The following is a 23,664-nucleotide window of genomic DNA, read 5'->3' as shown; positions in this document are numbered from 1 at the left end:
ATGATGGTTTAATGGCATTTAGAACAGAAAAAATTCCAAGTCAGTTTGCAATTCACTGCGTAATTCATCTTCAACATCTCATAGCCAAAACCTAAATATGAAACTGCAGAGTGAGAACTTCAACTTAATCCAAAGAGTGCAGTGTCTGCTTTCATCAGAAAATTGGAAATATGTAAGCAAAACATTGGGAGAAGAATGTTTTCACAGTTTCTCTGCATGGAAAGTATGGCACTCTCTTTCACAGATGGTGATTTGCAAGAGTACTTCATACATCTGCAGTCACTGAAGAAGGATTTTCAGAACTGAATCAAGGATTCAAACAATCAGGATATTCTGGACTGGGTAATTAAGCCATTTCTTTGCAAGGTGGAAGGACAAGAGCTTGCAAAAAGAAATTATTCAAATTCAGAATGATGAAAAAGCAGAAGTGCTTTTCAAAAATGCTGGCTTTTGTGGAGAGGAGTCAAACTGTTCTTCTTTGCATTTCCGTCCACCTACTTTGTTGAAAGAAGCTTCAGTGCAGCGAACCACAAACTCAAAAAATCAGAAACTGCTTGGACACCGAGACTTGACGCTTTTGCTGTCACAACTTGAACCAGATATTTCAACTCGTGCTAAAAACCATCAACCTCAAGGATCACATTGATATCGAAGCTGCTGTACAGCACACAGGTACTGTGTAAGGTAGGTTTGAAGACAAATAAAAATTTAAAGCAGAATCATTTTTTCTCATGTTAGCATATGTTACACATGTTTTTACACTATGGAGGCACCAGAAAATACATTATGCCTAAGAGGCATTGGCAAGAACAAAGGTGCTTTGGGGGCATTGGGCTAAAGGAGGTTGGGAACCACTGCCCTAACCCTATACCTAATGCATTTTAGCTTGAAAATCCCAGGAGATCAGCAGTGTCTGAGATAATCAAACAACCGCATCTGGAACCAACAATCATTGCACTGTTGAAGTCACTTCGATAACATTTCTTCCCCATTCTAATGTTTGGTCTGAAAAACAAGTGAACCTTTAAACCATGCATTGAGCTGTTGACATGATTGGCTGATTAGATGTTGAATGAACGAGCAGGTGTACAGGTGCACCTAGACTGGCCTCTGCATAAAGCACTGTACCATCAATGACCAACAGTCTGAGGCTGTACTGGGGGAAGCCCTCAAGTGTTGCCACACTTCTAGCAACAACACAGCGTGCCCGTAACTCCCTAACCCTGACCCATTTAGAATGTGGGAGGAAGTACACTTGGTCACAGGGAAAAGGTACAAACTCCTCACAGACACTGGTAGGAATTGAACCTCAATCTCTGGCACTGCAAAGCATTCTGCTATCTGCTACAATACCATGCTGTGTATTTAAATTAATTAGAATTGACTTGTGCATTAAGATTGATCCAGCAGTTTAGCAATTCAGAAATTGCTGATGAAAGGACAACACGGTGAAGTGAATCTCTTCCAGAACAGAAAAAAACAGTAATCATAAACTCAATTCAGGGATTCTGTTTATCACTGGTGTTGGCATCTCAGTGCAAGTTAATTGTCAGTAATAAATGTTTCATTTTCCTGAGTAACGCTGGTCTACAGAGCTCTGCCAATTATTAATAAGGAAGCTTATGACTCCCATACAATAAGATTTACAGATGTTCAATTATTATACTGATCTGGGAGTTAAATAAATCAAAATGGTCACGGTATAATAACTGCATTCAAGCCTCTTGCAACCTAACATGCACTAGTCGAGAGATTTGTGGCTGAATAGCCTAATTCCGCTCCTATCTCTTATGGCCTTAATGGATTTAAAAGTAACAATGTTGATGGTCTTTCAATACAAGGAAGACATGTCTGAAGTGTAATCACTTTTATATCGTGACAAGCGATTTGGATCTAAGCAATCTTTAGTAAGGTTGAGTGTGTGATCAGCATTGGGAAGAGCACTGGGGATATTCAGCTCAGCCCCATCTGAAATATTGCAATGTGATGTTAGACATCCACACAAATCCACAAAGTCTTTGATCAGCATCTCATCTGAAAGACCACACCTTTGACCATACAGCACTCAAGTAAAATAAAACCTGCATTGGAGAATCGGCATAGATGTTTTTTGCTCAAGTCTCTGTGGTGGGATTTTGGTGCCACTGCACATCATATAAGCTGCTGAATATTCCAATTTGTTGCCATTTGGCCAAGATAGAAGCACCCAACTCTTCTCTCCAAGATGCTGGCTCTATATTAGGGGCTCCCAACCTGGGGTCCACAAACCCCTTGCTTAATGGTATTGGCCCATGGCATAAAAAAGGTAAGGAACCCCAGTTCTATCTAAACTTCTCTTAAACCGCACCCCAATTCAAACAACTCTGACTAGGATGACTTGGATTAACCTGCAAATGCAGATACCATAGACAATACTTAACACTTCATAATACTGCCCAGTTTATCACAGAACTACAGATAGAAATACAGATAACAAAGGAACACTTGAGCTGTCTGCTAGGTGGGATAAGATTGAGGCAGTAATTTAACCTCGGGGTTGACATGTCATTATTGAAAGGATCATATTGTCAACCTGTAACTGTTACCTGCTCAGTTGAGGAAAAACACCAGAGACACGAAATTACCTCTGAAACAGTTTTTATTCAGAGAGGAGTTCGCAGCCCCACGCACTTCGGGCATAAGGTAGCCAATGTCCAATTTGTCGGTTTACGAAGGTCATACTTATACCCAAAAGCAGGGTATTACATTCACAAATATGGTTACCAATTCGAATTCATTAATTGATTGGCTATTGCATAGCTAAGCATGCAAAATACTCAGAATTTAATAAAGGTTAAAGTGTAATACCTAGAATTAATACTGACGTACTTCAGGACACTTGAAATAAGTATCCTTAAAATATTTTGCCAAGCACATTGTCTTGTGGTTGTAGGTTCCCTTTTCCTAGTGGTCCCCACGTCTGGCCTGGCACCTTATTTTAGCTACCTCTCCTTACTTCCCCAATGACGTACCTCTCTCTTGTCCTGTCTACATATTTTGCTACACTTACCCCTCGCCCACCCCCTCTACACGTACCCCTTACCCTTTCCACATTCTCAATATTACCTGGTAACTGAAATACTGAGTCAGTAATCCAATTGCAGGAAACACTGATGTCATAACCACAAAGCAAAACTCAATTTATTTTCCACTTAATCTCGAGATTAAATTACATGTTTTGACCATTTCAAGTCCAGTTACAATGCTCTGCAAAATCTTGTGCACTAAAAATCAGGTTTAAACTCTTGCAACCTGAACTTAATGTTCAGGATTCACTACATCTATAGTTGTTGCCACAAAGATACGTAGCCCTAAAAAGGATTTATTTTTACTTAAAACCGCACAAGCTTTTATAAATAAAGTCTCTCATCTAGAAGGTACTAAAAGCAACATCTTCTTATCAGAATCAGATTTATTATCTCTGACTTGCATGTTGTGAAACTTGTTGTCTTGTGGCAACAGTGCACAGATATATAGTCATTATAATCTAAAAAAATAAATAATGCGAAGAAAGGAATAATGAGGTAGTATTGTTTAGTTTTATGGACTATCCAGAAGGGTAAGGTGCTGAGGATTGTTGTAGAACAAAGGAATCTCGTAGAACAATCTCACATTGTGGGACGGATGTAAGATTTAAATAAATTCAAATATTGGTCCATAATTCATTGAAAGTGGTGTCACAGGTATATAGGGTCGTAAAGAAAGCTTTTGGTACATTGGCCTTCATAAGTCAAAGTATTGAATACTTATGTTGAAGTTGTATATCACGTTCATGAAGCCTAATTTGGAGTATTGTGTGCAGTTTTGCTAACCTACCTACAGGACAGATATAAATAAGGTTGAAAGAGTACAGAGAAAACTTACAAGAACATTGCTGGAACTGGAGGACAGGAGTTACAAGGAAAGGTTAAGACTTTATTCCTTGGAATGTAGAAGATTGAGAAGAGATCTGATAGTATACAAAATGATGAGGGACATAGATACAGTAAATGCAAGCAGGCTTTTTCTACTGAGGTTGGGTGGGACAGCAACTAGAGGTCATGGGTTAAGGGTGAAAGGTGAAAAGTTTAAGGGGAACAGGGAGGGAAACTTCTTCACTCAGAGGGTCATGGGAATGTGGGGAAGGTGGCACAAGCTGCCAGCACAAGTGGTGCATGTAAGCTCGATTTCAACGTTTAAGAGGAGGGTGCATAGATAGATACATGGATAGTAGAGGTATGGAGGGCTGTAGGTCAAAGGGAGTAGCTATTTAAATGGTTCAGCATAGACTAGATAGGCCATTGGGCCTGTTTCTGTACTGTACTTTCCTATGAATCTAAACCTGATGGCGGAGGAACAGAAGCTATTACTGAATCATTGGGTGAGAATCTTCAGGCTCCTGTACCTCCTCTGGAATGATAGTAACAGGAAGAGATCATCACCCTCGTCCACAATTATGATGCAGTCAAACATACAGCAGTAGGAAGTCATCAGAAAAGACTCTCTCAAATTATGAACAGAAACCTCAGTAATATTAAAATTAAGTACAGGCAGGCTATGAGAATATCACAGTGTCTTAAAAGAACACGAGGTCCAAGTTCAAAGTTGCCGGAGGTATGTAATTCAGAAAAGATGCCATCTTCCGACTGTGACCAAGCTCAGGCCTCATCTGCCCTCCATCTGAAAGCAGAGACTATTCTAGCCAACAATTATTTAACTATTAGGTTGATCCTAGATGGGGGATCATAAGCGAACAGCTTGTAAAAAAAAACTACTGCTTGTAACTGGAAAGGTGAGAGAACTGCAGATGGTTTACTGACTTGGCAAGAGAACAAAAATCTTGTGGTGACTGCAAAAGGGTCTAGGAAGCAGAGAACGTGGGCCAGAGAATACATTAGAATAGAACAGAACTTTATTGTCATTGTTCAGGGCAATGAGATTGCAGTGTGTCTCTAATCTGTGACAAAACAGATATTTACAATATATGTGGTGGGGTTTAATTTTTTTTAAATTCCTATGTTCACATGAAACAAATGACTTTGATAGTCCATAACAGTCAAAGGCTATTGCCAAGCTAGGGTATAGCATTATTCAGCTGCACAACAGCCCTCAGGAAGAAGTAGTTGTTCAGTCTTACTTGGGTAAGATGTCTCTGTATCTCCTACCAGATGGCAAGAGATTGAACAGACAGTGTCTGAGATTGGATGGGTCAATAAATAATGCTACAAGCATGTGTTAAGCATTGAGAGTTGTAATTGTCCCAAGATCTGAAAATTGAGTCCCAGTGATGTTCTGGGCTGTACTAATCACCTGTTGGGAGTGCTTATGATCTGTCTTGCTGCAACTAGAGTACCACACTGTCATTCCATAGGGCAGTCTATTGCACATGGATAAAAGTTGGCCAGCAATTTTTGGGGCAGATTAACTCTCCTTGGGTATTCAGATAGTACAGTCACTGTTGTGCCTTCCCTACAATTGAGGCTGTGTTGAGAGACCAAGAGAGCTTGGTGACGTTCATCCCCAAAAACTTGAAAATGGAGATTCTTTCTATTACCTCACCATTTATGAATAGTGGGGCTTGTTTGGGACCTCTTTCATTCCTGAAGTCAATTATTGTTTTTTTTTGTTTTCCTGATGTTGAGTGATGGTTCCTGGACAGATTCAGCACCACCTCTCTATATGATTGGCGATCAGGCCAATCACGGTTGTGTTGTTTGCAAGTTTGTAGCATGAGCAGGAGTGCAGTCACAGGTGAAAAGAGAGCAGGTAAGTGGGCTCAGGACAGAGTTCTGACCAGTTTTCACGGTGTGCACCTGCCTAGCAGCACCAACTGGGTACGATTAGTGCAGAAATCCAAGATCCAATTACAGGTTGATGGGCCAAGACCCAGATTGCGGAGCTTGACAGTTAGTCTGTTTGGTAGTGCGGTGTTTAAGGCCGAGCTGTAATGAATAAAAAGCATCCTAACGCAGGTGCCTTTGTGCTCCAGGTGTTCCAACACAGTATGAAGGGTGAGAAAAATGGCGCTTTCAGTTGACCTATTCACCTTGCAGGTAAACTGGTACTGGTGCAAGGTAGTCAGGATTACGTCCTTGAAGTGGGATGTGCAATCTTTCCAAGCACCTGGCAAACAGGAAAGTGAGTGCTACTGGTCTGTAGACATTAAGACATGTAATCATTTGAGGGCTGGGAGAAGAGTGAAGGAAAATACTGCAAAGATGAAATTTCTGAACAAGGGGAGGTCTGTTTTGAAGATGTAGCAAGTGCAAAATATGTTTGGGAATTTTAAAAACTTAAATCAGAACACCATGTTGCAGCATAACCTCCCTGCTCTTAAATTCAATCCCTCTAGCAATGAATACCAACATTCCTTAACTATTTAAACAGGTTTTGTTGATCAGAAGGTTTGGAACCTGCAAAAACAACTATGACATCCACCCATTGAAGACAAAGGGCAGTCAATGCAAGAACAACATGGGTGATGTATTTCTGAGAGAGGTGAAATACATCAGAGGAAGGGAGTCCATTTACAATATCAGGCATCAATGAGGCTGGGATGGGAAACCAATGGGGCAATGTGGGAACTGAATTTTAATTTTAAAAAAACACATTTGAAACATGCACAAGGGGTAGACTGTGATATATACACTTTGGGGAAAGTTGTGGGTGGCTGATAAAGCAGACTGAGATATATTTTCCAAGAATCGATAGATTCTGGCATTGTACCAGATGACTGGAAAATTGCAAATGGTACTCTGCTATTTAAGAAGGGTGGGAGGCAGCAGAAAGGAAACGATAGACCTGTTAGCCTGACATCAGTGGTTGGGAAGTTGTTGGAATCAATTGTTAGGGATGTGATTACGCTGTATCCGGAGGCACATGACAAGATAGGCCAAAGCCAGCATGGTTTCCTGAAAGGAAAATCCTGCCTGACAAACCTAATGCAATTCTTTGAGGAAATTATAAGCAAGGTAGACAAAGGAGATGCAGTGGACGTGGTGCACTTGGATTTTTAGAAGGCCTTTGACAAGGTGCCGCACATGAGACTGTTTAGCAAGATAAGAGCCCATGGAATTACAAGGAAGTTACTAGCATGGGTAGAACATTGGCTGGTCGGCAGAAAACAGAGTGGGAATAAAGGGATCCTATTCTGGCTGGCAGTCGGTTACCAGTGGAGTTCCACAGGAGTAGGTGTTGGGACTGCTGCTTTTTACGATTTAAGTCCATGATTTGAACTATGATATTAATGTATTTGTGGCTAAATTTGCCGATAATACAAAGATAGGTGGAGGAGCAGGTAGTGTTGAGGAAATAGTGAGCCTGCAGAGACTTAGATAGTTTAGGGGAATGGGCAAAGAAGTGGCAAATGAAATACAATGTTAGAAAGTGTATGGTCATGCTCTTTGGTTGAAGAAATAAATGAGAAGACTATTACTTAGATGGGGAGAGAATTCAAAATGCAGAGATGCAAAGGGACTAGGGAGTCCTTGTGCAAGATACCCACCAGGTTGAGTCAGTAGTGAAGAAGGCGAATGCAATGTTGGCATTCATTTCTAGAGGTTTAGAATATGACAGCAGGGATGTGATATTGAGGGTCTATAAGGGACTTGTGAGAGCACACTTGGAATATTGTGAGCAGTTCTGGGCTCCTTATTTTAGAAAAGATATTCTGACATTGGAGAGGGTTCAGAGAAGATTCACAAGAATGATTCCAGGAATGAAAGGGTTACCGTATTAGGACCATTTACCGTATGAGGCAACTCTTGGGCTGTATTCCCTGGAGTTCAGGAGAATGAGGGAGGATCTCATAAAACATTCCGAATGTTAAACGGCCTGAACAGATTAGATATGGCAAAGTTATTTCCCATGACAGGGGAGTCTAGGACAAGCGGGCATGACTTCAGAATTGAAGGACGTCATTTTAGAACTGAGATGCGGAGAAATTACTTTACTGAGAGTGCGGTAAATCTGTACAATTCGTTGCCATGAGCAGCTGTGGAGGCCAAGTCAGTGGGTGCATTTAAGGCAGAGATAGATAGGTTCTTGATTAGCCAGGGCATCAAAGGGTATGGGGAGAAAGCAGGGCAGTGGGGATGACCGAAAGGATTGGATCAGCCCATAATTGAATGATGATGCAGACTCGATGGGCTGATAAGCAGTTTGAGGTGTACAGTCTGTCCTCCTTATCCGCGAGAGGGATTGGTTCCGAGAACCCCCCCCCCCCCGCCCCCGCGGATACCAAAAAATATGGATGCTCAAGTCCCTTATTTAACCTGTCTCAATGTGGTGGTCTTTAGGACCCAGCAGAATGCTGGACTTTATTTAACATGTTCTAGTGCAGTGGACATTAGGACCTGGCGGTGCAGTGTTTCTGTTCATGAAAATAATCACGATCACAATTGAAAATAAGGTGGAAGTAATAAAGCGATCGGAAAGAGGTGAAACACCATCGGTCATTGGAATAGCGTTAGGCTACAGTCGTTCAACGATCAGAACAATTTTAATGGAGCATGAGAAAGGCCCTGCCCTGATGAAAGCTACAATTATTACTAAGCAACGCAGTGGTTTAATTATTGAAATACGTATGTTTCTTAAGTGTTTTATATGCATAGAAAGGTAAAATATATACTATATACTAAGAAAAACAGTTGACTAGTGATGCTAAGTAATACCGGATGTATCTGTTCTGACTTCAAATCTGACTTAAAGACAGACTCAGGAACGGAACTCGTTCATAACCCAGGGACTGCCTGTACTTTTAAATCATCTCTAGATTACTTACAGTACCTAATACAATGTAAATGCTATGTAAATAATTGTTATACTGTAATGTTTAGGGAATAATGACAAGAAAAAAATAGTCTGTACGTGCTCAAACAACAAGTGCTGGAGAGAAAACTTCTGAGTTTTCCTGATCCGCAGTTAGTTGAATCCGCGGATAAGGAGGGCCGACTGTATACACTTTAGGAAAGTCGTGGATGGCTGATAAGCGGACTGAGATATGTACACTTAGCAGACTAAGGTGTATACACTTTGAGAAAAGCTGTGGGTGGCTGATGAAGCCTCTATTTGTTGAGCAGATGGTTCAGAACAATGAAAAAGACAATACAAAGTCCTCCCATTTACTGGCAGAAGCAAGACCACAGCGCACAGGAAGAGGAATCATCAGCATGATTCCAGTCGGAGAAATCATCTTCAACCCCTTTCCAGTCCTATCTTCAACAATCATTGTGTGAACTTCATGGTTGTTTTCCCATTCTCCAAACCTTCTCATCAACAATACCAGATTGATAGCTCTGAAATGTCTGTCTTCATTGCTAGAAGGATTGAGTTTAAGAGCAGGGGGGTTATGCTGCAATTGTACAGGGTACTGGTGGGGCTGCATCTGGAGTACTGTATGTAGATCTAGTTTTCTTACTAGAGAAAGGACGTACAGACTTTGGAGGCAGTATAGAGGAGGCTCACCAGGTTAATTCCTGAGATGAGGGGGTTAACCTGTAAAAAGAGAACGAGTTCCCTGGAACTATACTCGCTGGAATTCAGAAGAATGAGAGGGCATCTTATAAAAACATACAATTATGAAAGGAATTGATAAGGCAGTGGCAGGAAAGTTGTTTCCATTGGTAAGTGAGAATAGATCATAGCCTCAAGAATTGGGAAAATTGATATAGGATGGAGATGAAAATAAATTGTTCCCCCCCCCACCCCCACCGAGAGTAGTGAATCTGTGGAATTCTCTACCCAGGGAAGCAGTAGACGCTGCCTCATTAAAGTTTTTAAAGACACGGTTACATAGATTTTTGCATGGCAGGAGAAAAGGATTATAGGGAAATGGCAGGTAGGTGGAGTTGAGTTCACAGCCAGATCAGCCACCATCTTATTGAATGGCAGAAGAGACCTGATGGGCCAGATGGCCTACTCCTGCTCCTATTTCATAGTTCTTTAAAAAAAACCTGAAAAAAAAAGATGAATTAATCTCTGGGACACTGTTACAAGCAATTTCAGTAAGCTCTAATGGAATTCAATTGTCCATCAAATCTATAGATTCCACACTCAAGGTCTAAAGTATTTTATAGATTCATAATCCTTTTACTAAGGGTTTCAATAGATTCATAAGTGGACAAATCACATTTTCCAAATGATGGTCATTAATTTATAATTGATGTCCCCATGGCAGACTTGCAGAACATATTTGCTTTGTGCAACAAAGCAATCACGGGACTAGAACGAGAGTATAGAATTGCCTCTCTGAGCCATTCACCTCAAAAGTTGACTGGCATTGGGACAATACACATCCAGAAAGTTTCCATGAGCTTGCAGAACAAAATGAATATTCTACACACTCTGGTAAGCGTATGGGAATGGGTCCAGATAATACAGAAGGCAGTGTAAGCAACACTGTTGCAGTATAGCAGAGGAAGCTCTAGTCTACATCTGCTGTGATAAGTACAGGCAGTCCCCAGGTTACATACGAGTTCCGTTCCTGAGTCTGTCTTTAAGTCGGATTTGTACGTAAGTCGGAACAGGTACATCCAGTATTATTTAGCGTCAGTTAGTCAAACGTTTGTCTTAGTATACAGTATATATTTTACTTTTCTATGCATATAAAACACTTAAAGGTATGTATTCCAATAATTAAACCACTGTGTTGCTTAGTAATAATTGTAGCTTTCATCAGGGCAGGGCCTTTCACATGCTCCATTATTCTCACTTTATCAGTTATCCTTTAAAATCATTCCGATCGTTGACCTGGACTGCAGCCTAACGCTTTTCCAATGACCTATGGCATTTCACCTCTTTCCAAACACTTTATTATTTCCACTTTATTTTCAATTGCGATCGCTTCCCGTCAATGGAACAGAAACACTGCGGGTGGCGGGTCCCGAGCTCCGCCGGCTCCCGAGGTCTGCTGGGTCCTAAGGACCTCACCGAGACAGGCTAAATGGGACAAGTGGGGGCTGTGCTGGGTTTGGGTACTTGATCCTCCACAATATTCCGCGTGAGAATTTAAACTGGAGGTGGCAGTGGTTTTTTTTAAAATGAGGTCGAGTTGCGAGCTCGACATCAACCCAGCACGGATGGTACGGGAGTCACTGGATCGACATCAGCCCGGCATAGGAATGGTCTGTCACTGGATCGAACTCAGAAACCTCTGTTCTCCAGCCCGGCACTGAGCTCACTGCGCCACCAGCCGACCAGAACGGGGGGGGGGGGGGGGGGGGGGGGTGAAATCAGGGTGAATCTTACCAAGAAAAAATTAAGCCAAATACAAAGTTAAACACTCAACACAGTGTCACGGCAACGACTTAAAATGGTGGACGGCGTCACAATCCGACTTAAAATGGTGGACAGCGTGCTCCTTCCTCGGTTCGTAAGTACGAGTTGTCCGTAAGTCGTACGTTTGTAACTCGGGGACTACCTGACAAAGGATATCGTTTGTTATGTGCCATGTCATATGATGTGAGCAATTGTGGATTTTCCAGGACCATGATTGTTCTTAGTAAATTTTTCTACAGAAGTGGCTTGCCATTGCCTCCTTCTGGGCCATGTCTTTACAAGACGGGTGACCCCGGCCATTATCAATACTCTTCAGAGACTGTCTGCCTGGCATCAACAATCACGTAATCAGGACTTGTGATATGCACCGGCTGTCGATAAGACCATGTACCAACTGTTCCCATGGCTTCACTTGACTCTGATCAGGGGGCTAAGGAAGTTCAACACCTTGCCCGGGGGTGACCTGCAGGCTAGTGGAGGGTAGAGACGCATAACTACCCCACCACTTGAACAAAGTATATACAGTCTTATTTAACCACCAAGAATCCCTTCTCTTTAAACCACAACAGAATATATAAGAATTACTGAGGTTAAACAAAGTCTGGCTTCCATTCAACTATTAGTCACCATCGGCAGCCCTTGCTCGGTCTCGACACTGGTCATCACCAGCTGCCATCACTCCGTCCTGGCACTGGTCACCATCGCTCCATCCTGGCACTGGTCACCATCGCTCCATCCTGGCACTGGTCACCGTCGCTCTGCCCCGGCACTGGTCACCATCGCGCCGCCCCAGCACTGGTCACCACCGGCTGCCGTCACTCTGCCCCGGCACTGGTCACCACCGGCTGCCGTTGATCTGCCCGGGCACTGGTCACCATCGCTCCGTCCCGGCACTGGTCACCACTGGCTGCCGTCGCTCCGTCCTGGCACTGGTCACCATCGCTCCGTCCCGGCACTGGTCACCACTGGCTGCCGTCACTCTGCCCCGGCACTGGTCACCACCGGCTGCTGTCGCTCTGCCCCGGCACTGGTCACCACCGGCTGCCGTCGCTCCGTCCTGGCACTGGTCACCATCGCTCCGTCCCGGCACTGGTCACCACTGGCTGCCGTCGCTCCGTCCTGGCACTGGTCACCATCGCTCCGTCCCGGCACTGGTCACCACCGGCTGCCGTCACTCTGCCCCGGCACTGGTCACCACCGGCTGCCGTCGCTCCATCCTGGCACTGGTCACCATCGCTCCGTCCCGGCACTGGTCACCACTGGCTGCCGTCGCTCCGTCCTGGCACTGGTCACCATCGCTCCGTCCCGGCACTGGTCACCACCGGCTGCCGTCACTCTGCCCCGGCACTGGTCACCACCGGCTGCCGTCGCTCCGTCCTGGCACTGGTCACCATCGCTCCGTCCCGGCACTGGTCACCACTGGCTGCTGTCGCTCCGTCCTGGCACTGGTCACCATCGCTCCGTCCCGGCACTGGTCACCACTGGCTGCCGTCGCTCCGTCCTGGCACTGGTCACCATCACTCCGTCCCGGCACTGGTCACCACCGGCTGCCATCGCTCCATCCTGCTGTCAGTTGATGTAGACGGTCATTTACTAGCAAGCTTTCCGGAATGGCACTTAACAGAGTACCCTAGCCGCAAGGAAGAGCAGGTCCCTTTGTTTGAGTCTCAGATAAGGTTTAGGAAAACACTCCAATTTAACCTTCAGGTTTGTAAAGAGACAATTACCTCAGACATTTCAGGATATGTGAACAATAGGTCAGAAAAGCGATCTACAGACAGAACCATAAACCCATCTTACCCTGTTCCATTCTCTAACCTCTAATATCATCAGTTTAATGGCAAAACCTAATCCAAAATCACAACAATTGCTGCTAACCTGCATCTGCCACAGGGTTGTTATACTTGCATGATGCACCCTCAACTCAAATGAAAAGATTGTTCTACAGGGTCAAATTCTTCATTTTATTCCTTTATTAGCAATTAGCAAATATACAATTTGAAGTGATATTAAGTGTTCAGCAAAAACATGACCTCTGCCAGCCGCACACCACTAAATAAGCAATCTGCAACTTATTCCCTTTGCTTTCTCCTTGCCCCCACTCACATGATTCGTTACCATAATAAATGTGCATCACAACAAAGCAAATGGAGACCAGATACATGGCTCCTATAGTCAGCACTCCAAACCACCATCTCACATAGCTGCAACAGCAGATGACTGGAGTAATGTAAACGCAAAGTACACTGCAGATGCTGTGGTCAAATCAACACATACAAACAAGGTGGAGGAACTCAGCAGGTCGGGAAGCATCCGTGGAAAGGTACAGTCAATGTTTTGGCCCTAAACGTTGACGGCTCCTTTCCACAGACGCTGCCCGACCTGCTGAGTTCCTCCAGCTTGTTTGTATGTGTTGATTGGAGAAATATAATGCTTGTTATAATGACAAAAAACTATTACCCATATCAGTCCTTTGGCTTTAGCTTCTCTGTCCACACTCTAGGAATAGAGCAAAACTGCTCTCTAGTAACAGCGAGAAGGCAGCAATCACAAATGGCTTAATTCCAAGAGGCTGTTCTCTAAAGAAAAAAAATGTTTGTCTCCCTGGTGGTCACCTGCAAGTATCCAATTTTCAATTAGCACCCAGACTCCTGCAAGCAAACCCACAGGAAGCACTAAACTGGATAAAACATGTGATACCTTTCATTTCAACTTCAGGGCAGGTTGGTCAGAGATACCAATAAGACAATGGATTTCAAAATCATTTCAAAGTAAATATACAAACCCCATTTCCAGAAAAGTTGGGATATTTTCCAAAATGCAATAGAAACAAAAATCTGTGATATGTTAATTCATGTGAACCTTTATTTAACTGACAAAAGTACAAAGAAAGGATTTTCAATAGTTTTACTGACCAACTTAATTGTATTTTGTAAATATACACAAATTTAGAATTTGATGGCTGCAACACACTCAACAGAAGTTGGGACAGAGTTAAAATAAGATTGAACAGTGCACAGAATATTCAAGTAACACTGGTTTGGAAGACTCCACATTAAGCAGACTAATTGGTAGCAGGTGAGGTATCATGACTGGGTATAACAGTAGCGTCCATCAAGGCTCAGTCTTTGCAAGCAAGGATGGGTCGTGGCTCACCCCTTTGTGCCAAAATTCGTGAGAGAATTGTTAGTCAGTTCAAAAGGAACATTTCCAACGCAAGATTGCAGAGAATTTAGGCCTTTCAACATCTACAAGTACATAATATTGTGAAAAGATTCAGAGAATTCAGAGACATCTCAGTGCGAAAAGGGCAAGGTGAGAAACCACTGTTGAATGTGCGTGATCTTCGAGCCCTCAGGTGGCACTGCCTAAGAAACTATCATGCTACCGTGACAATTATAGCCACCTGGGCTTGGGAGTACTTCGGAAAACCATTGTCACTTAACACAGTCCGTCACTGCATCCAGAAATGCAACTTGAAACTGTATTACGCAAGGAGGAAGCCATACATCAACTCTATGCAGAAACGCCAGCGAGTTCTCTGGGCCCGAGCTCATCTCAGATGGACCGAAAGACTGTGGAACCGTGTGCTGTGGTCAGATGAGTCCACATTTCAGCTAGTTTTCGGAAAAAACGGGCATCGAGTTCTCCGTGCCAAAGATGAAAACGACCATCCTGATTGTTATCAGCAAAAGGTGCAAAAGCTAGCATCTGTGATGGTATGGGGGTGCATCAGTGCCCACGGCATGGGTGAGTTGCATGTATGTGAAGGTACCATTGACTCTGAGGCGTATATTAGGATTTTAGAGAGACATATGTTGCCAACAAGGCGACGTCTCTTCCCGGGACGTCCATGCTTATTTCAGCAGGACAATGCCAGACCACATTCTGCACGGGCTACAATAGCGTGGCTTTGTAGACACAGAGTGCGTGTGCTTGACTGGCCTGCTGCCAGTCCAGATCTATCTCCTATTGAAAATGTATGGCGCATCATGAAGAGGAGAATCAGACAACGGCAACCACGGACTGTTGAGCAGCTGAAGTCTTATATCAAGCAAGAATGGACAAAATTTCCAATTGCAAATCTACTACAATTAGTATCCTCAGTTCCAAAACGATTAAAAAGTGTTATTAAAAGGAATAGTGATGTAACACAATGGTAAACATGCCTCTGTCCCAACTTTTGTTGAGTGTGTTGCAGCCATCAAATTTGAAATTTGTGTATATTTACAAAATACAATTAAGTTGGTCAGTAAAACTATTGAAAATCTTTTCTTTGTACTTTTGTCAGTTAAATAAAGGTTCACATGAATTAACATATCAAAGATTTTTGTTTTTATTGCATTTTGGAATTTTATGGAAATGGGGTTTGTCTTATCGTAGTATGTACATGTTACCATATATTACCTTGAGATTAATTTTCTTGCAGACATTCACAGGGAAGGAAATAGACTTTATGAAAAACTATAAATTAGCAGACAAAGACTGAGCAAAGGAAGACAAACTGCAAATAAAGAACAAAATAATACTGAGAACAGGAGTTATAGAACCCTTGAAAGTGAATAAGTAGGTCATAAAATCAGTTCAGAGTAGCGGTGAATGAAGTTATCCGTGCCTGTTCAGGAGCTCGATGGTTGCAGGGTAAAAAGACCACATGACCGTAAGATATAGGAGCAGAATTAGATCATTTGGCCCATCAAGTCTACTCCACCATTTCATCATGGCTGATCTATTTCACTCAACCTCAATCTCCTGCCTTAACCCCTCCTCCCCCACCCCCCCATATCCCTTCATGCCTTGACCAATCAAGATCTATTAACCTCTGCCTTAAATATGCATAACTACTTGGCCTGTGACAATGAATTCGACAGATTCACCACTCTCTGGCTAAAGAAATCCCTCCTCACCTAACAAGTTTGTGCCTGACTGTTGACTGAGGGAGTTTAACATCCACTTGGCAGCTTTCTGTACAATGACGAGCTACAACAGCCAGCAAAGATCAACAAGTCAATGCTACTACTCCCATTCTCCAGCCAAACTTTCTCATTCTTTCATACTTCCAGCAGGTCTCTGATCACCTCTCATGATTCATTTTAAAGTGCTTTTTACTGAATCCTTCATTAGTCGAATTATAAACAACCAGGTTGTGGCAACTTCTTAAAAGGATACCTGTTCTGCAAGATCAGACCACACACCCCCCAAACATTTCCTGATTAACTGAACAATTCATGCTCTTCATACGAAAAGTCATCACAATGGAGACCCACTACTCAGCCTCTCAGCCAATACTTGCACAAATTGCCAAGCTAAATACATGCAGTATTTGTACTGTGGTCCCTGCTAGCATCAGCAATCTGCCAGATGAGATCTAAGAGATCAAATATGGGCTGCTGGAATTGCACAATACTCACCTCAACTTGGATTAATGTTTTATTTTCCAGTGATTTTGCTTCTAAAATGCAAAGGTATTTGTAGCTACAACTGTTCTGACCAAATTCCTTATTAGAGATACAGTATTCAGGTGAGGAAATTGCTCCCTCGCACCCTATAAAGAGACACACAGGAAGCCCAAAATAGAGCAGTTCCCAGGCACATTCCAGCAGCCAAATTATGAGGGACTACTGAATTAACCCAGGATACAATCACCTAATTTTGGTCAAAACACCCAGTGAGTGCAGGAAATGTAAGTGTAGGGAACAGACTGAATCATTAAAATGTTATATTGTAGCGATGTACTACTACATACAGAGCTAGAGACGACACGCAGTCGCTAAGTCGTTTCGAGACTAATTTATTCAAACTTCGCGGCGCTGGCATTTAATCCCTACCGCCTGCCCTCTCCGGGCGGAAATGACATCAGGGGTGCATTACCAAAGTCTCTCCCCACGTGCTGGCTATTTGTGAGCCGGTTCACCTGCACAGAAAGTGGGTCACCACATAACCCCCCCCAGAACTGGCGATACACCCCCCAATGTCCACAGTCTGGATCAGCCTCTGTTTGGGAGGTCTGCCTCTGCGCCACGGTGCCTAAACCTCGACCGGCTGCAACAAGTCCACCTGGGTTGGTTTGAGTCGGTCCACTGTAAAAACCTCCTCTTCCCCCCCCAATGTTGAGAATGTAAGCGGACCCATTGTTGTTGATCACCTTGAACGGCCCCTCGTACGGCCGCTGTAGCGGTGCCCAGTGTCCACCCCTTTGTACAAACACAAACTTACAGTTCTGCAGGTCTTTGGGTACATGGGTCGAGGTCTGTCCATGCCGTGAAGTCGGTACTGGGGCCAGGTTGCTGAGCCTTTCGCATAGTCTGTCCAGGACTGCTGCAGGTTCTTCCTCTTGCCCCCCTGGGGCTGGTATGAACTCTCCCGGGATGGCCAGGGGTGCACCGTACACCAATTCAGCCGATGAGGCATGCAGATCCTCTTTGGGCGCTGTGCGAATTCCAAGCAGGACCCAGGGAAGCTTGTCCACCCAGTTAGGTCCTCTCAGGCGGGACATGAGAGCCGACTTCAAGTGACGGTGGAAACGCTCCACTAGTCTGTTCGATTGTGGGTGGTAGGCAGTAGTGTGTTGTAGCTGTGTTCCCAACAGGCTGGCCACAGGCTGGAGGTGAACTGGGTGCCTCTGTCGGAGGTAATGTGGGCCGGGACCCCGAAACGTGCTACCCAGGTTGCGATCAGTGCTCAGGAGCAGGAATCAGCAGATGTGTCGGTGAGCGGGACCGCCTCTGGCCACCTCGTGATCCGGTCTAACCTAGTTGGGAGGTACCGAGCTCCTCGGGACACTGGTAGGGGGCCCACGATATCTACATGAATGTGGTCGAACCTCCGGTGGGTGGGTTCGAACTGCTGCGGCGGGGCTTAGTGTGCCGCTGCATCTTGGCTGTTTGGCACTGCGCGCATGTTCTGGCCCATTCACTGACCTGCTTGCAAAGTCCGTGCCACACGAACTTGCTGGAGACCAGCCTGACGGTTGTCCTGATAGATGGGTGCGCCAAACCGTGTATGGAGTCAAAAACTCACTGCCTCCAGGCTGCCGGGACGATGGGGTGAGGTTGGCCGGTAGCCACGTCGCACAGGAGGGTCCTCTCATCTGGGCCTACAAGAAAGTCCTGCAGCTGCAAACCCGAGACTGCGGTCCTGTAGCTGGGCATCTCGTCGTCTGCCTGCTGTGCCTCTGCCAGTGCTGCATAGTCCACCCCCAGGACGTTGTCCTTTCCTGAGACATGCTGGATGTCCGTCGTGTACTCGGAGATGTAGGACAGCTGTCGCTGCTGTTGAGCCGACCAGGGATCAGACACCTTCGTGAACACGAAGGTCAACGATTTGTGGTCTGTGAACGCAGTGAACTTCTAAGAAGTACCTGAAATGCCGGATTGCCAGATACAGTGCAAATAGCTCCCAATCAAAATCACTGTACTTGAGTTCGGGTGGTCGTAGGTGCTTGCTGAAGAACGCCAGGGGTTGCCAGCGCACCTCGATGAGCTGCTCCAGCACCCCACTGACTGTTGTGTCAGATGCGTTCACCGTGAGGGCGGTTGGAACGTCCGTTCTGGGGTGCACCAGCATCGCGGCATCTGCCAAGGCTTCCTGGCTTTAACGAAAGTGGCCGCGGCCTCCTCGTCCCAAGTAATGTCCTTGCCTTTACCCGACATCAGGGTATACAAAAGGGTGTATGATACGGGCTGCGGAGGGGAGGAAACGGTGATAGAATTTCACCATACCAATGAACTTCTGCAGGCCTTTGACCGTTTTGGGCCGGGCAAAGTGGCAGATCGCATCTACCTTGGTGGGCAGAGGTGTTGCCCCATCTTTGGTAATCCTGTGGCCCAGAAAGTCGATGGTATCGAGACTGAACTGGCATTTGGCCGGGTTGATTGTGAGGCCGAAATCACACAGGCGGGAGTAGAGCTGGCGGAGGTGGGACAGATGCTCCTGGCGACTACTGCTGGCTATAAGGACGTCGTCCAAATAGATAAACGCAAAGTCCAGGCGCGTCCCACCGCATCCAGTAGCCGCTGGAACGTCTGTGCAGCATTCTTCAGGCCGAACGGCATTCGGAGCAACTCGAACAGGCTGAACGGGGTGATGAGTGCTGTTTTGGGGATGTCTTCAGGGTGCACCAGGATTTGATGGCATCCCTGGACGAGTTGAGGTCTATTTTCGAAAAGATTCTTGCCCCGTGCAGGTTTGCAGCAAAGTCCTGTATGTGCGGCACAGGGTAGCGGTCTGGAGTTGTAGCCTCGTTGAGTCTGCGGTAGTCGCCGCATGGTCTCCAACCCCCAGCTGCTTTGGGCACCATGTGCGGGGGGAGGCCATTGGGCTGTCGGACCTCCGTACGATCCCCAATTCCTCCATCCTCTTGAACTCCTCCTTCGCCAGGCAGAGCTTTTCCGGAGGGAGCCTTTGTGCGCGGGTGTGAAGGGGTGGTCCCTGGGTCGGGATATGGTGTTGTACCCCGTATGGGTATGGCTGCCGTGAACTGCGGTGCCAGAATCGATGGAAAGTCCACTAGGATTCTGGTGAATTCTTTGTCCGACAGCGTGATGGAGTCCAGGTGTGGGGCCGGCAACTTGGCTTCACCCAGGGAGAATGTCTGGAAAGTCTCGGCATGTACCAGTTTTTTCCCTTGCAAGTCGACCAGCAGGCTGTGAGCTCGCAAGAAGTCCGCCCCCAGGAGTGGTTGGGCCACTGTGGCCAGTATGAAGTCCCACGTCAACCGGCTGGCGCTGAACTGCAGCTGCACTGTGCGGGTGCCATAGGTCCCTATAGTGCTGCTGTTTGCAGCCCTCAGGGTGGGTCCTGGCTTCCTGTTGTGGGTGTCATACCCCGTCGGGGACAAGACGCTGATTTCTGCTCCGGTGTCGACCAAGAAGCGGCATCCTGACAGTTTGTCCCAGATGTACAAGAGGCTGTCCTGTCGGCCAGCCGCCATAGTCATTAGCGGCAGCTGGCCCTGGCCCTTGCAGGGCGGGCGACAACGGCGGGCTTCTGTGCCCCACCGCTGGTGGTACCCCCTGTTCACTGTCCTCCTCACTCCTGCCGGGCCTGGTCTGGTCCGCTGTTGGGCTCGTGGCCTGGTAATCTGACCGATGGACGCCATGCTCTTCCTCTTGGCTTTCCACAGCACATCTGCCTGGGCCGCCACCTTCCAGGGGTCGCTGAAATCTGCGTCGGCCAGCGGCAGATGTATGTCCTCGGGCAGTTGCTCTAGGAACGCTTGCTCAAACATGAGGCAGGGGGCTTGTGTCTGTCAGCCAGGGCCAGCATCTCGTTCATCAATGCTGATGGCAGCCTGTCTCCCAATCCGTCCAGGTGAAGCAGGCGGGCACCCCGCTCACGCCGTGAGAGGCCAAAGGTCCCAATGAGCAGCGCTTTGAATGCTTCATATTTGCCTTCTTCCGGGGACGACTGTATGAAATCCTCAACCTGGGTGGCCGTTTCCTGGTCAAGGGCGCTCACCACGTGGTAGTAACGCGTGGAATCAGAGAATATCTGCTGAATCTGGAACTGGGCTTCTGCTTGGCTAAATTACACGCGAGGCCGCAGCGTCCAGAAAGTCTGGCAGTTTTAGTGAAACTGCGTGAACAGATGCAGAGTCGGTCATCTTTGGTCCAAATCCCGTTTGAACCGTCGGGGTCACCAATGTAGCGATGTACTACATACAGAGCTAAAGATGACATGCATTCGGTAAGCCATTTCGTGACTAGTTTATTCAAACTTTGCGGCGCTGCATTTAATCCCTAGCGCCCGCCCTCTCCGGGCGGAAATGATGTCAGAGGTGCATTACCAAAGTCTCTCCCTGCTATTTGTCTATTTGTGAGCCGGTTCACCTGCACAGAAAGTGGGTCGCCACAACATTTCTGAAACTTCTAATTTTGGAATTGTGGACTGAAATACCACAATAAATTAGCCAGCATTTTTGGAGATATAAACCTTGATCTATTTTCTCCTAGTGCTCTCTTGTGAAGCTTTGGGTCATCTGTTTAACGTTAAATATCTCAGTAATTAGACCACGGATTAAGTGTGCCAATTATTTAGAATAGGAAGGGGTTCTTTCTTTTTACAATATTTTTATTCAGAAGGAAAAAAAACAAGGTGTACAGACTGCAACACATAGATTCATCTCAACATAACTTGTGTACATTCATATATTGTAAAATTGATCAAAATGTTATAGCATAACACATAAAGGTATACCACTTTGTAATCAAAAATTTAAAGATAAGTCATACATCATAAAAGAAATTTTTTATATAAAAAAAGTCAATTCCCTACCAACTACCAAAGAAAAAAAGCTGATGGATGATAATGGATAATTAGAAAAAAAAACGCTTAAGAAGAGATAACAATATACATAAAAGTCTGTGCACTGTTAAACTTTATAAATTGGAAAAGTAATTTAGGAAAGGTCCCCAGGTATCATAAAAAGATTGTTTCGAATTTAAGACCAAGCAGCAGATCTTTTCTAAATTTAAATCCAACATAATATCACGGAGCCATTGAAGATCTATAGGAGGGGCAGACTCCTTCCATTTAAGCAAGATTGCTCTTCTTGCTAAAAGAGAGGTAAAAACTAAAATCTGTAGGTTAGGAGTATTTAAAGTTATATTGTGGCGACCCATTTCCTGGCACATCCGAACTGACTCACAATTAGATAGCCTACGGGGGTTTGCGAGCACAGAGCTTTGGAGCCTCTGCGCCATGGGGGGCAGGTTGAGGGAGGCTTAAAAGTGAGGCTGAAGATTTCGAATAAAGTTTTTTCCTTCGACTGCAGTTACCGACTCCGTGTCGTAACTTTAGCGCTGCGTGTAGCACACCGCTACAATTGGTGACCCCGACGGTCCAAACGATTTTTGGACCAGAAATGACCGACGCCGCCTCTGTTCATGCGGTTTCGTTGAAACTGCCGGGTTTCTGGACACAGCGCCCGAACCTATGGTTCCAGCAAGCCGAAGCCCAATTCCACGTTCGCCAGATCACCTCAGAAGACACCCGCTACTACTGCGTGGTGAGCTCCCTCGACCAGGACACAGTGGCCAAGGTCGCGGAGTTCGTACAGTCGCCCCCGGCAGACGGCAAGTACACAGAATTCAAAGCCCTGCTCCTCAGGACTTTCGGACTCTCACGGCGCGAGCGGGCTGCCCGTTTACTGCACCTGGATGGCTTGGGAGACAGACCTCCATCAGCTTTAACGAATGAGATGTTGTCTCTGGCCGACAGACACACACCCTGCCTCATGTTTGAGCAGGCATTCCTGGAGCAGCTGCCCGAGGACATATGCCTGCTGCTGTCCGACGCGGATTTCAGTGACCCCCGGAAGGTGGCAGCCCAGGTGGACTTGCTGTGGAACGCCAAAAAGGTGAGCGGGGCGTCCATCGCACAGATCTCCCAGCCACGCTCCTGGCAGCAAACCAGTCCAGGCCCAGCCGCAGAACCCGCCAACCCCCGGCCCAATGAACACTGGTGCTTCTACCACCAGCGGTGGGGCGCAGAAGCCCGCCGTTGTCACCCGCCCTGCAAGTTCCCGGGAAACGCCAGGGCCAGCCGCCGCTGATGGCTACGGCGGCTGGCCATCGGGATAGCCTCCTGTATGTGTGAGATAGAAGGTCGGGACGCCGGTTTTTGGTCGATACTGGGGCTGAGATCAGCGTTTTACCTCCGACGAGTTACGACACCCGCAGCAGGGCACCAGGTCCCCCCCAAGGGCCGTGAATGGCAGCACAGTAAGGACCTATGGCACCCGTCAGGTGCAGCTACAGTTCGGCTCCAGCCAGTTCACGTGGGACTTCACACTGGCCGCCGTAGCCCAACCGCTTCTGGGTGCGGATTTTTTGCGGGCTCACAGCCTACTGGTCGACCTGCCCAGGAAGAGACTGGTACACGCCGAGACCTTTCAAACGTTCTCCCTGGGTGCAGCCCAGTTGCCAGCCCCTCACCTCGGCTCCATCACGCTGTCCGACAACGACTTCACCAGGGTCCTGGCGGATTTCCCATCGGTTCTGGCACCGCAGTTCACAGCGGCCATGCCCAGGCACGGCGTACAGCACCACATCCCAACCCAGGGACCACCCCTCCACGCCCGCGCTCGTCGGCTTCCCCTGGACAAGCTCCAACTGGCGAAAGAGGAGTTCCAGAGGATGGAGGAATTGGGGATCATACGGCAGTCCGACAGCCCATGGGCCTACCCCCTGCACATGGTGCCCAAGGCGACGGGGGGCTGGAGACCGTGTGACGACTACTGCAGGCTGAACGAGGCTACCACACCGGACCGCTACCCTGTGCCGCACATTCAGGACTTTGCGGCAAACCTGCACGGCGCACGGATCTTCTCCAAGGTAGACCTCGTCCGAGGGTACCATCAAATCCCGA

General features: G+C 46.3%; 1 protein-coding gene across 1 annotated transcript in view; it reads right to left on the bottom strand.

Annotated features, from left to right (window-relative positions):
- The window catches only part of coro1cb (coronin, actin binding protein, 1Cb), a 174,996-nt gene that overhangs the window by 68,835 nt on the left and 82,497 nt on the right, over nucleotides 1-23,664 (bottom strand). The window lies entirely within an intron of this gene.

The sequence above is a fragment of the Hypanus sabinus genome, chromosome 13 (assembly GCF_030144855.1).
Source record: "Hypanus sabinus isolate sHypSab1 chromosome 13, sHypSab1.hap1, whole genome shotgun sequence".
Classification (NCBI taxonomy): domain Eukaryota; kingdom Metazoa; phylum Chordata; class Chondrichthyes; order Myliobatiformes; family Dasyatidae; genus Hypanus; species Hypanus sabinus.
The sequence above is the reverse complement of the archived record's forward strand: the minus strand, read 5'-3'. Positions and strand labels throughout refer to the sequence as shown.